We start from the raw sequence: 12,287 nt of genomic DNA on the forward strand, positions 1-12,287 counted from the left end.
AAAAAGTGGGCAAAGGACATGAACAAACACTTCTCAAAAGAAGACATATATGTGGCCAAAAATCACATGAAAGAAAAGCTCAACATCACGGATTAGAGAAATGCAAATCAAAACCACAATGAGATACCATCTCACACCAGTAAGAATGGGTATTATTAAAAAGTCAAAAAACGGCTGGGAGTGGTGGCTCACACCTGTAATCCCAGCACTTTGGGAGGCCGAGGCCGGCGGATCACGAGGTCAGGAGATCGAGACCATCCCAGCTAACACGGTGAAACCCCGTCTCTACCAAAACATACAAAAAAATTAGTCGGGCATGGTGGTGGGCGCCTGTAGTCCCAGCTAATTGGGAGGCTGAGACAGGAGAATGGCGTGAACCCGGGAGGCGGAGCTTGCAGTGAGCCAAGATGGCACCACTGCACTCCAGCCTGGGCGACAGAGCGAGACTCCATCTCAAAAAAAAAAAAAAAGTCAAAAAACAACAGATGCTGGCAAGGTTGTAGAGAAAAAGGAAGGCTTATACACTGTTGGTGGGAGTAAATTACTTCAGCCATTATAGAGGACAGTATGGTGATTCCTCAAAGACCTAAGGACAGAAATACCATTTGACCCAGCAATCCCATTACTGGGTATAAACCCAAAAGAAATATAAATCATTCTTTTATAAAGACATATGCACACATTTGTTCACTGCTGCACTATTCACAATAGCAAAGACGTGGAATCAACCTAAATGCCCACTGATGGTAGACTGGATCAAGAAAATGAGGTACACATATACCATAGAATACTATGCAGCCATAAAAAAAGAACGTGACAATGTCCTTTTCAGGGACATGAATGGAGCTGCAGGTCATTATCTTTCACAAACTAACACAGGAACAGAAAACCAAATACCATATGTTCTCTCTAATAAGTGGGAGCTCAATGATGAGAACACATGGATACAGAGGGGAACAATATACACTGAGGCCTTTCAAAGGGGTAGAGAGTGGGAGGAGGGAAAGGATGAGGCAAAATAACTAATGTATACTAGGCTTAATACCTACGTGATGAAATAATCTCTACAACAAAGCCCCATGACACAAGTTTGCCTATGTATCAAACCTATACTTGTACCCCTGAACTTAAAAGTTAAAAAAAAAAAAAAAAGAAATTATAGAAAATAAGTCTTCAACTCTCAACTGGCTCAGGAGAGATGAAAGCCAATACACTGAAAATATATATCAATACGCAATTAAAACCTAGCGATCCAGAAACTGTAATAAAGGAATTTTAACAAAATATACTATACATTTATATAAATTATAATGTTAAAAACTATGTAATGATATAATGTAAATAACACTAATATGTACCCAGTGTGCTAATAAGCATTTACCATTTCATTTAATGCATCTTGTGAGAAAGGTGATATTCTCTTCACTTTTATAAGCACAAAACTGAGTGTCAAAGAGGTCATGTAATCTGTACCCCAACACACAAACAGTGAAGCAGGGATTCAAACCCAAGTCCATGTTCATAATCACTACTCTACTGATCAAAACATAGGCATTATAATTCTTCTGAATTCAGATCAGATTACTAAATAGTATTATGCCTAATCTGACATATCTTCATAAACTACATTAATCACAGATAATCTAGTAACTCCCTACTAAATAACTATTACAGAATAAAGCTTAAGTACCTAGACAGCTACTTGTGTATGGTTTTAAAGTAATGCTATTTTTATGCCTGTAATCACAAGGCTTTGGGAGGCCAAAGTGGGAGGACTGCTCGAGGCCAGGAGTTCAAGACCAATCTGGGCAACACAGTGAGACCACCATCTCTAAAAAAGAAAGTTATAAATTTTTTTAAAAATTATCCAGGCGTGGGCCGGGCATGGTGGCTCACGCCTGTAATCCCAGCACTTTGGGAGGCTGAGGTGGGCGGATCACAAGGTCAGGAGATCAATACCATCCTGGCTAACACGGTGAAACCCTGTCTCTACTAAAAAAAAAATACAAAATTTATCCAGGTGCGGTGGCAGGCGCCTCTAGTCCCAGCTACTCAGGAGGCTGAGCCAGGAGAATGGCATGAACACAGGAGGCAGAGCTTGAAGTGAGCCGAGATCGCACCACTGCACTCCAGCCTGTCTCCAAAAAAAAAAAAAAAAAAAAAAAGCCAGGTGTGGTGGTGTGTGCTCGTAGCCCTAGCTACTCGGGAGGCTGAGGCAGAAGAATCACTTGAGCCCAGGAGGTCAAGGTTACAGTGAGCTATGATCGCACCACTACACTCCATCCAGTTCAACAGAGTGAAACCCTATCTCTAAATAAATAAAAAATTAAAAAGTAGGCCGAGCGTGGTGGCTCACACCTGTAATCCTAGCACTTTGGGAAGCAGAGGCAGTCAGATCACTTGAGGTCGGAAGTTCAAGACCAGCCTGGCCAACATGGTGAAACCCTGTCTCTACTAAAAATACAAAAATTAGCCTGGTGTGATGGTGCATATCTGTAATCCCAGCTACTTAGGAGGCTGAGGCAGAAGAATTGCTTGAACCCAGGAGGCAGAGGTTGCAATGAGCGGAGATCGCACCACTGCACTCCAGCCTGTACTCTGTCTCCAAAAAAAAAAAGTAATGGTATTCTTAACCATATTTTTTTATAGTGCTTCTGTATTTCTATTTATACTGTAGAGCTTACAATATAAAAACAATTTAGCCATTAGACTAACATATTCCTCTACTGTTCTCAACAAACTGGTGAGATAAATTTGAAGCAAGTCTTAGAAAAAAAGCGTGATTTACAATATAAACCTTGTATGTGGTTGGTGAAAAAAGTAATTGTGGTTCTTGCCATGGCTTTTAATATATCCTACAAAGACATTAATTTTTTTTAAGAGAGAGAAACACTTGATTAAAAAATTGGAGGCTGGGCGCGATGATTCACACCTACAATCCTAGCACTTTGGGAGGCCGGGTGAATCACCTGAGGTCAGGAGTTCAAGACCAGCCTGGCCAACATGGTGAAACACCGTCTCTATCAAAAATACAAAAATTAGCTGGGCATGGTGGCGGGTGCCTGTGATCCCACCTACTTCAGAGGCTGACGTAGGAGAATCGCTTGAACCCGGGAGGCAGAGGTTGCAGTGAGCCAAGATCATGCCATTGCTCCAGCCTAGGCAACAGAGAGAGACTGTCTCAAAAAAAAAAAATAAAACAAATTGGAAGTTACTTGTTCCAGTATTTTATTTTCCATTCATAAATCTTTCTACTTTTCTATTTTTTTAAAAAAAAAAGCCCAATTAAGATCCTCAAAATATGCAACTATTAAAAGAAACATATTTTTAGTAAAGTTTTCAATAGCTGCACTTGCAGATAAAATGTTCCTCCAACCCCCCGATAAAAAATAAAAATAAAAAAAACAGAAAAACCTACTTCCCTTAGAATAAGGATAAAAATGTATAAAGGAATTTGAAAGAATAAAAAATTGCCTTGCAGCACTGAAATGAGTGCAAAGTCATCTATCTGTGTGACTTAACCAAAAAAAGATGTTTGCTTGCTGTTTTCTTTTTGAAAAAGCTCTAAACAGGAAGGGAAAGGAAAATGCAAAATTCAGTCAATTATTGATTAAATGGCGTAATAAGAAAAGCTGCTAGAAAGTCACAATCTGAATCACAGTTTTAAAAAACTCTCCAGTCATTTCTCTGAGGACAGCAAGTAAAGATAATTCAAGTACAGAAGGAACTTAAAATGTACTCACCTCAACAATTAGCAGACTGCACAGTGATGAGTAGTAAGGAGAATAAGGAAGGTCTAATTAGTGTTAGGCGAGGGGACAGAGGCTGTTAACACTTATCTAACCCATCCTATGACTATTCTGGCTGTTTCTACTGAGCCTTGTTCAGAGGGTGAGCCCTCCTGAGTCTCTTACTACTCCTTAATTGGACATACACTAGTGTGCAAAATGGATTCTCATTCTCAAATAATCCAGAGAAACAATATTTCAGTGGTAAAGCAAAAGGTCTAACCACAATAACAAATTATTTTCTTGTTGACAACACACACATACGATATTGAGATATCATGAATGACAAATAGGTATATAGAACTGTAATGAGGTATTTATTGCCTGGTCTTAACAACTGGAATTTAACAACGGAGTTTCAAGACTCCACATACACTCTTCCAAAGTGCTACAAAATAATCAATGTTTTGAACTATGTGAAAACTGTTCATGTGTGCCCAAAGGTTAAAACTTAGGTAGAAGAAAAAGTACTCTAAGCATTTATTAAGTTAAAATAAATACATAAAAGTTCTCGAAGAAACAACACTACCTGAGAGTTTTAAATTGTATCAAAGCATAAGGCACAACATAATTCAAGAGAATAAATTCTAGATTAAACTTTTAAAATCCCTAAGGATTCTCAAAAGGAGATATTTTCAGCAATAGATACAAATGGATACAACCTCTTGTAACAATCAGCACTATCAATATATACTGCACTTAAAGATATAAAAGGAAAAAAGTGACAAACATTTAGAAATGCAAAGAAAATGGCAGAATATATTGATCAAAATGATACTGCATTTGAGTGGTTTTGAGGCAGAAGAATAGGGTCTGGAGGCAGGGAACCTAAGGCCATTTCACCTTGACTTTCCAGAAATAAATTGAAAGGAAAACCCTAACTTTCCACGCCTAAGTAACAAAAGGACCAGAGACTACTCCCTTTTTCAAACCCCCACCTCTTTTGCGAGGCAGATGGGAAACTGAAAGTACCACTGATAGATTGCAAAAAGCAACCAATCAGATGTTTGCATAGGAGTGTAACTCTGTAACTTCACTTCAGCCTCTGATTGGTTGCACATAGCAACCAACCTCTGATTGGCTGCACATAGCAACCAGTCAGACTAACTGAAGGTAGCTAAGTGCAACCAATCAGACTGAGGGCCAAGTCTTCAATTGCACAGAAGTGCAACTTCCTAACTTCACTTTAGCCTCTGATGGGTTGCTTCCCACAACCAATCAGATGTTTGCATAGGGGTGTGACCTCTGATTGATTGCAGGCCACCATTTCATTTACATGAGGTGAATGCCAAGTGGCCAATGGGAAACGTATATAGGGTATTTAGACCCCAGAAGATTCTGTATCCAAACCCTTGAGCAGCTGCTCGGGCCAATTCCCACCCTGTGGAGTGTACTTGTTTTCAATAAATACCTGCTTTTGATGCTTCATTCTTTACTTGTTTGTGCACTTTGTCCAATTCTTTGTTCAAAATGTCAAGAACCTGGACACTGTCCACCAGTTTCCTCCATCTTTCAAACAAAAATCTATACCCATTATGTACTATGCCCTCCTCTAGATAGTGTGTTAAATCACTACTCTAAATCAGGGGTCCCCAATCCCCAGGCTGTTAGGAACCAGGCCACACAGCAGGAGGTGAGTGGCAGGCACGTGAACATCACTGTCTGAGCTCTGCCTCCTGTCTGATCAGAACTAACATTTGATTCTCATAGGAGCATGAACTCTATCGTGAGCTGCCCATGAAAGATTCAGGCGTAAGTTCCATATGAACTAGAACAGTTTCATCCCGAAACCATACCCCCGACTTCTAACTGTGGAAAACTTGTCTTCCACGAAACTGGTCCCTAGTGCCAAAAAGGTTAGGGACCACTGCTCTAAATTATGTGCTATGCCCTACTTTAGATACTCGAGTTCAAACAATGAACAAAACAGACAAAAAAACCTGCCTTCATGAAGTATATAGTGGAAACGGAAGATAAAGTGACAAGATATAAATAAACAAAATTTGTAATGTACTAGATGGTGATCAGTGCTATCCAGAAAAATAAATCAGGATTTTCTATGATTTGGATTCAATTCATTTTAGCAAATTTCTTGCCCCTAAAATCCCACAAATACTTTTGTGAAAACTGCACTGATCTATAAGCCATGAAGTCCAAAAAACCTAACAATTGTGATTTACAATGATGGTCACAGCTTCTATTTTTAAAATTATATAGCTTCTCATTTACTTGCTAAAATTAAGTGCAGTAGCTTACAATTTACTAAATGTAAACATGTAAAAGCATGCCAACATAAATATGTGACTGATAGCTGATTACCTATGTATTTTTCAAGTTAATATACATAATTTTAAGAGCTACACTACATTAATATACATAATTTTAAGAACTATATGCCTAAAATTGGATCGACAAAATACACTTTTTAAAAAATTCAGAATTGCAAATTCCCGGCCCAATTCTGCCCCTTCTCTACCCACCAAAAAACTATTCTAGTCATTGATTATCTAGAATGGGATTCCCTCCTCCTTACAGAATAAGAAACTATTGTGGAGGAACCGAAAAAGAAAAGCATAGGGGATTTTCATATGGCCTTCAAGAGAGCCTTAAGAAGAAATGACATATTTCAACAGACTTCATAACCTTTCAAGTGATAAAACAATATCCTGAGTAAAATGAACGTACAAACCTAATGTGTAGGTCAACCTCAAGTCATTTAATTGAAGGCAGTGACTAACCAAGACCACCTGTGCCCAATACACTGATAAATTACAAAGCAAGAAATCCAGGGCAGCCCTACTTTATCAATGTCAACTCTCAAAACACTGATCAAAGTAAAAAGGAATAGATATTCAATAGTAAAACTCTAAGTAAAAATCAAAGTTGTGGTATTATCACCAGCTAAAAGGAGACCAAACAACAAAGTGTCCTCACTTAATTTTTTAATTAAAAATAATTCTGATGACATGAGTTATGGCAATGCACAAATAACTTATACACTAAGTAAAACTCCCTACTCACTAATCAGTGACTGGTTTACACACATCTTTTCTAGAAACCTGTCCACTTTCACGTATTAAGAACTTTGAACTCTTACAATGTATCCAGTAAAAATCATTATCATCCAGTTGTGTTATAAAAGTAACGGTGGTAAGAGCACTTTCTACTATTTGCTTCAACTTCTTAGAAACGATTAAAGGAGAATTCTAGCATTAGAATAAATACAATTACTCTGACCCTAGAAATATACTCTGAAATGTTAGGCTACCTACCTTTATGCCTCAAGGCTGAATCCAATTAATGTCTGGAAAATGTTTTCAATTAAGTTTGCATGGCTGTCCAGTAATGGATGAAAACCTTGGAAGCTGGCTAAAGACACCAAGAGAGCTGACTGAATGTAGGGTTGAGCACTGTTCCTTAACAAATCTATGATTTTAGTAAAAAAATGCAGTCAGTTCTATCTAATATAGTCTATTATACTAAGGGTTCAACTATCATTTTCTATTGTTTGTGAAGCTTTGTATTTAGTTACGAAAACTTAATAAGGCTTATTCTGATAAAAATGAAATTTATTTTTAAATAAATTACAAATTAGTCCCTAACTAATCCTGCCATGTAATCTAACTTACAGAATTTTAGACTGAACTATTTGACAGTTCTCTACGGTTTCTAAATCCACGTTATTCTGAGAAGACTATAGTTAATCATTTTTGGCAATTCAACACATTTATAAATCTTAAAGAAAAAGTTACCAAAAACTAGGTTTAATTTATGGTCCAAAGAGTATTAATAAATTATACCTACAGAGAACAGTGTTAGGTTTTACTCAACTTTCTAAAACTGAAATTAAAAATCAACAAGGCCCAGCTTCTTGTATAAGCATAAATGAATAAAGGGTCTAGATACTGATCTGTGTACTTTTACAGAATCACATCATGCATATTAATAACAATCATAAGAGCAGTAGTTATTACTGCTGTTAAATGCCTTCCAAAGTGTTCACAACATTTTCCTTAACTATATCACCAGTAAAATTATATCATCTCCAGTTGAATAACCAAATTTTGAAATTTTTTGAAATTAATATCCAAAGACATACCAGAATTCTGATATTATACAGCTAAGAATGGAGTTTAACAGTTGATCTAAGAAAAGTTATATAAAAATAATTAAGAAGTTGTTATGATTCCTTTCATCTGATCATTATTAAATAGGGATAGAAGTAGTTTAAAATCACGGTGCTATTATGCTACAATGACAAAAAAGAGTGCACTCTTCAACCGCCCAAACCACTTCCTTCCAACAAGAGGAAAATGAGACCTTTATCATGTTTACCGCTAATGCAAAGCTGCATCTATATGAAATCATAATTAAGATTACTCAATTTCTTAGTTATGACAAAAATGAATCTTTCTTCCAAATCTTTTATTCTTAAAAAATGTAATATAAATTTGAAAAAGCACTTGTCACCAAAGCAATAATATAGCATTTAGCTATATAATCTACAAAGTTTAAGGGTGCTTAGCTAGTTGCTCAAAATGTTTTCATGCACTCCTCAGATTTACTCTAAAATGAGATGAGAAGGTGAATTTCAGAGGATTTATCACCCATGCCTCTGTGAAAAGAGCTGCTGTGCTTTATTTCTTAATGGAGTTTCTTCCCCATTTAAAGTTTTCTATTTTATTCTATAAAACATATATAATCAGAATTATGTAAGCTCCTAGGCTTAAAAATAAAATACTGAAACTTACATGCACTGGTATAGGTCTACATGGACATCAGTTCTGAAGACTTTTGAAAGAATTTATGCAAGAAGTGGCTACTGAGACAACAAAAAGGCCATACTGACTTGCCACTGAGTCACTAGGATACCTGACAAAGAATTACACACTCAGTGTTCAACTTATGGAAAGAAATACAAATGGTTTTTAATAAATCAGTAATCCTTATCCTATAATAACATCATATTTCATAGCCCAGTAAATCACATCAAACTCAAGATAAAACAATTAATGCTTATACACTGAGATGTGAATGTGTCCCAGAAATACATGAGTAATTCTGAAATAGGCAGTATTAGCACAACTATGAACACAGATTTGTAGAACTATAGTTCAGCCAGGAGGCAAAGAAATAGACTAATTTTTCAAGATTCCCTTTTATCCTAATTGAAAAAGGAATAAAGATACATACAATGATTGAGAAAATAATTAGTGCTAAGCATTCCCTTTACATTTATATGATCATCGTAGATAACGATTCAGAAAACAATCAGTCCTAAGCATTCCCTTTACCTGTATATGATCATTACGGGTAACTATAATTTACCAACTATTATGAATCCCGTTGGCCATTACAACCAACCACAAGTCAACATGACTTTTTCTACCCTTCCTCCTCTACTCTGTCTGCAAAATCTCATTCTGTGAAACTCATCACCACAATGAAGTCAGGCTCCCTATAAATCTTCTCAGAATATAATTGTTCAAAGGCATCTGACTATGAGGAATTCTCCATTACTTTACCACATTTGCTTTAGGTTGTAAACCATATGGAGTATATTATACTTATACCACCTAATTTTCAGTAACTTCAGAAGGCAATTCTAAATTTTTAATGCAGCCTGTAATGCACATGTTTTGAACAAGGTTTTCTTAGTAATTCTTGCTTCTGTACTGGTTCAAAGCAGCTAAAATTAGCTTTTACAGATCTTTTTCTAATCTGAATCCCAGTATTTTCCTATCCAAGTTCCTGGGCAACAGGTAGGGTATGCAAGTCTTAGTAAATGACACTCTGCTCATCCGTTATAGCAAAGGGTGTTTATATTAAAGTAGGTGCTCTTCTGTCCTCTGAGAGCTATTGGCTAGACTCATTCTCTAATACGCAACAGTGCCTTAAAAACCTGGGTCATTCAAGATTAGGACATTTCACATCTTTTTTTCCCATATAGAATACTTTTTAAATTTAATAATGTTGACTCTAAGTAGTAAAAACTAATGAGAAGAATATACCTGAAAACACTGCATTGGTTTTCAGATGATAAAAGACAAAAAATACAAATGAACAATGTTGTTCAGAAAAAATTCCAGGAAACAGAAAAAGGATCCTATATCCCTCTACTTTTTCAACACCATATTAAACATAAGACAATGTCAACCTTTGTCTACTATCTTGAAGAAGTCCAATATTCTGTGAATTGTGATCATACATCCTGAAATCAGGTTAAGGAAAAAGTGTTTGAAGAGATGAAAGTCCAGATTCCACTAGGAATTCTCCCTTCTCCCAACAAGAGATAAGACTCGGAAAGTTTGCAACAAAAATAAATAAACAAACTTTGTATCCTTGCAGCTAATGGTACAGATGTTGCTTTGAGTTGGTTTCATTGTTATTATTATGGTCAGCAAGAAAATAAATTACATGCTTTTTTTTTTTTTTTTTGAAGAGATGAGGTGCAGTGGCAATTCACTGACATGATCCCACAAACTGACCAGCATGGGGGTTTTGACTTGCTGTTTCTGACCTGGTCTGGTTCACCTCTCTGGCAATCTGGCATCCTGAGAGGTCACCATATTCATGCCAAATTTAGTATGGACATCCAACCAGCATAGCACAGTATGACCCACAACTCCTGGGCTAAAGGGATCTCTCTACCTAATCTTGACCTCTCCACCTCAGCCTCCCAAGTAGCTGAGACTACTGGCACACACCTGTACATTCTATTACCAATAATGCTAAATGTTAAAAAGAAAAAAAAAAAAAATTAAAAACATAAACAGGGTAGAAAATTATAGCAAAGCAGAAACTCAATCTAAAATCTTAATTTTCAATCTTTATATAAGGCAGTAAAGTCTCTTAATGAGAGAGAAATAGTAATTTCAAAAGCCAAACGTCAGGACACAGGAATAACAGGAGAGCATTGTCCTAAAACAAATGCATGATTTTAGAAACCTAGAGTAAGAAGGGAAATAGCCAGGCATGGTGGCTCACACCTGTAATCCCAGCATTTTGGGAGGCTGAGGCAGGCAGATCACTTGAGACCAGGAATTCAAGATCAGCCTGGCCACCACGGCAAAACCCCATCTCTACTAAAAATACAAAAAGTTGCTCGGTGTGGTGGCGCACACCTGTAATCCCAGCTACTTGGAAGGCACAAGAATCATTTAAACCTGGGAGGCAGAGGTTGCAGTAAGCTGAGATGGTGCCACTGCACTCCAGCCTGGGTGACAGAGTGAGACTCTGTCTCAAAAACAAAGAAAAAGAAAGAAAGAGGCCAGGCACGGTGCCTGACGCCTGTAATCCCAGCACTTTGGGAGGCCAAGGCAGGTGAATCACGAGGTCAGGAGATTGAGACCATCCTGGCTAACACGATGAAACCCCATCTCTACTAAAAATACAAAAAATTAGCGGGGCGTGGTGGCACATGCCTGTAGTCCCAGCCACTCGGGAGTCTGAAGCGAGAGAATGCCGTGAACCCGGGAGGTGGAGCCTGCAGTGAGCCGAGATCGCACCACTGCACTCCAGCCTGGGTGACAGAGCGAGACACCATCTCAAAAAATAAATTAATTAATTAATTAATTAATTAAAAAATTTAAAAAAGAAAGAAAGAAAACAACTGTTACTTGGACCACACACAATGCAAGTAGAAAAATAGGATAACCTGACTCATACTATTTAACCAGTGTCATTGCTCACTTTCCTCACTATCTAATCCTCAAAATTGAGGCTTAATGGCAAAATATAAAATAAAATATGAAGTTTTATTTGCTAAAACTGAGAACAGAATGAACATTATAAATGTTAAAATTAAATGTGAATATACGACATTAAAAAATTTAGTATATTCGGTTATTAAAACCTACGAATTGGAAATAAAATCAAAATGCAAATTACAAATATTTTGAGCACATATAAAAGCACTATTTTCCTGTTTTTGTTGTTGTTGTTGTTTGAGACAGGCTCTCACTCTGTCACCCAGGCTGGAGTATAGTGGCACAGTCTTGGCTTATTGCAACCGCTGACTCCTGCACTCAAGCAATTCTCCCACTTCAGCCTCTGGAATAGCTGAGACTACTGGTGCATGCCACCATACCCAGCTAAATTTTTTTGTATTTTTAGTAGAGATGGGGTTTCGCCATGTTGCCCAGGCTGAACTCCTGAGCTCAAGCGATCCACCCATCTCAGCCTTCCAAAGTGCTGGGATTACAGCTGTGAGCCACGGCTCCCAGCCCAAAAGCACTATTTTCTATTTCTTCTAACCATACAGAATATATTTATCAGAAGTCCATATGGGCCAGGTGCAGTGGTTCACGCATGTAATCCCAGCTACTCGGGAGGCTGAGGTCGGAGGATCACTTGAGCACAGGAGTTTAAGGCCACGGTGACCTAGGATACCACCATTGCACTCCAGCCTGGGCAACAAAGTGAGACCCTGTCTCAAAAAATAAAAAGTCCATATGATGCAGAAAATAAGGTTTTGCTATTATGCTTCATGTTCCCAAA

The 12,287-nt window shown here is 37.5% G+C and overlaps 1 protein-coding gene across 7 annotated transcripts in view; it reads right to left on the reverse strand.

Moving 5' to 3' along the window:
• HACE1 (HECT domain and ankyrin repeat containing E3 ubiquitin protein ligase 1) overlaps nt 1-12,287 on the reverse strand; it is a 127,315-nt gene that overhangs the window by 87,119 nt on the left and 27,909 nt on the right. The gene's annotated exons all lie outside the window — the stretch shown is intronic.

The sequence above is a fragment of the Chlorocebus sabaeus genome, chromosome 13 (genome assembly GCF_047675955.1).
Source record: "Chlorocebus sabaeus isolate Y175 chromosome 13, mChlSab1.0.hap1, whole genome shotgun sequence".
Classification (NCBI taxonomy): domain Eukaryota; kingdom Metazoa; phylum Chordata; class Mammalia; order Primates; family Cercopithecidae; genus Chlorocebus; species Chlorocebus sabaeus.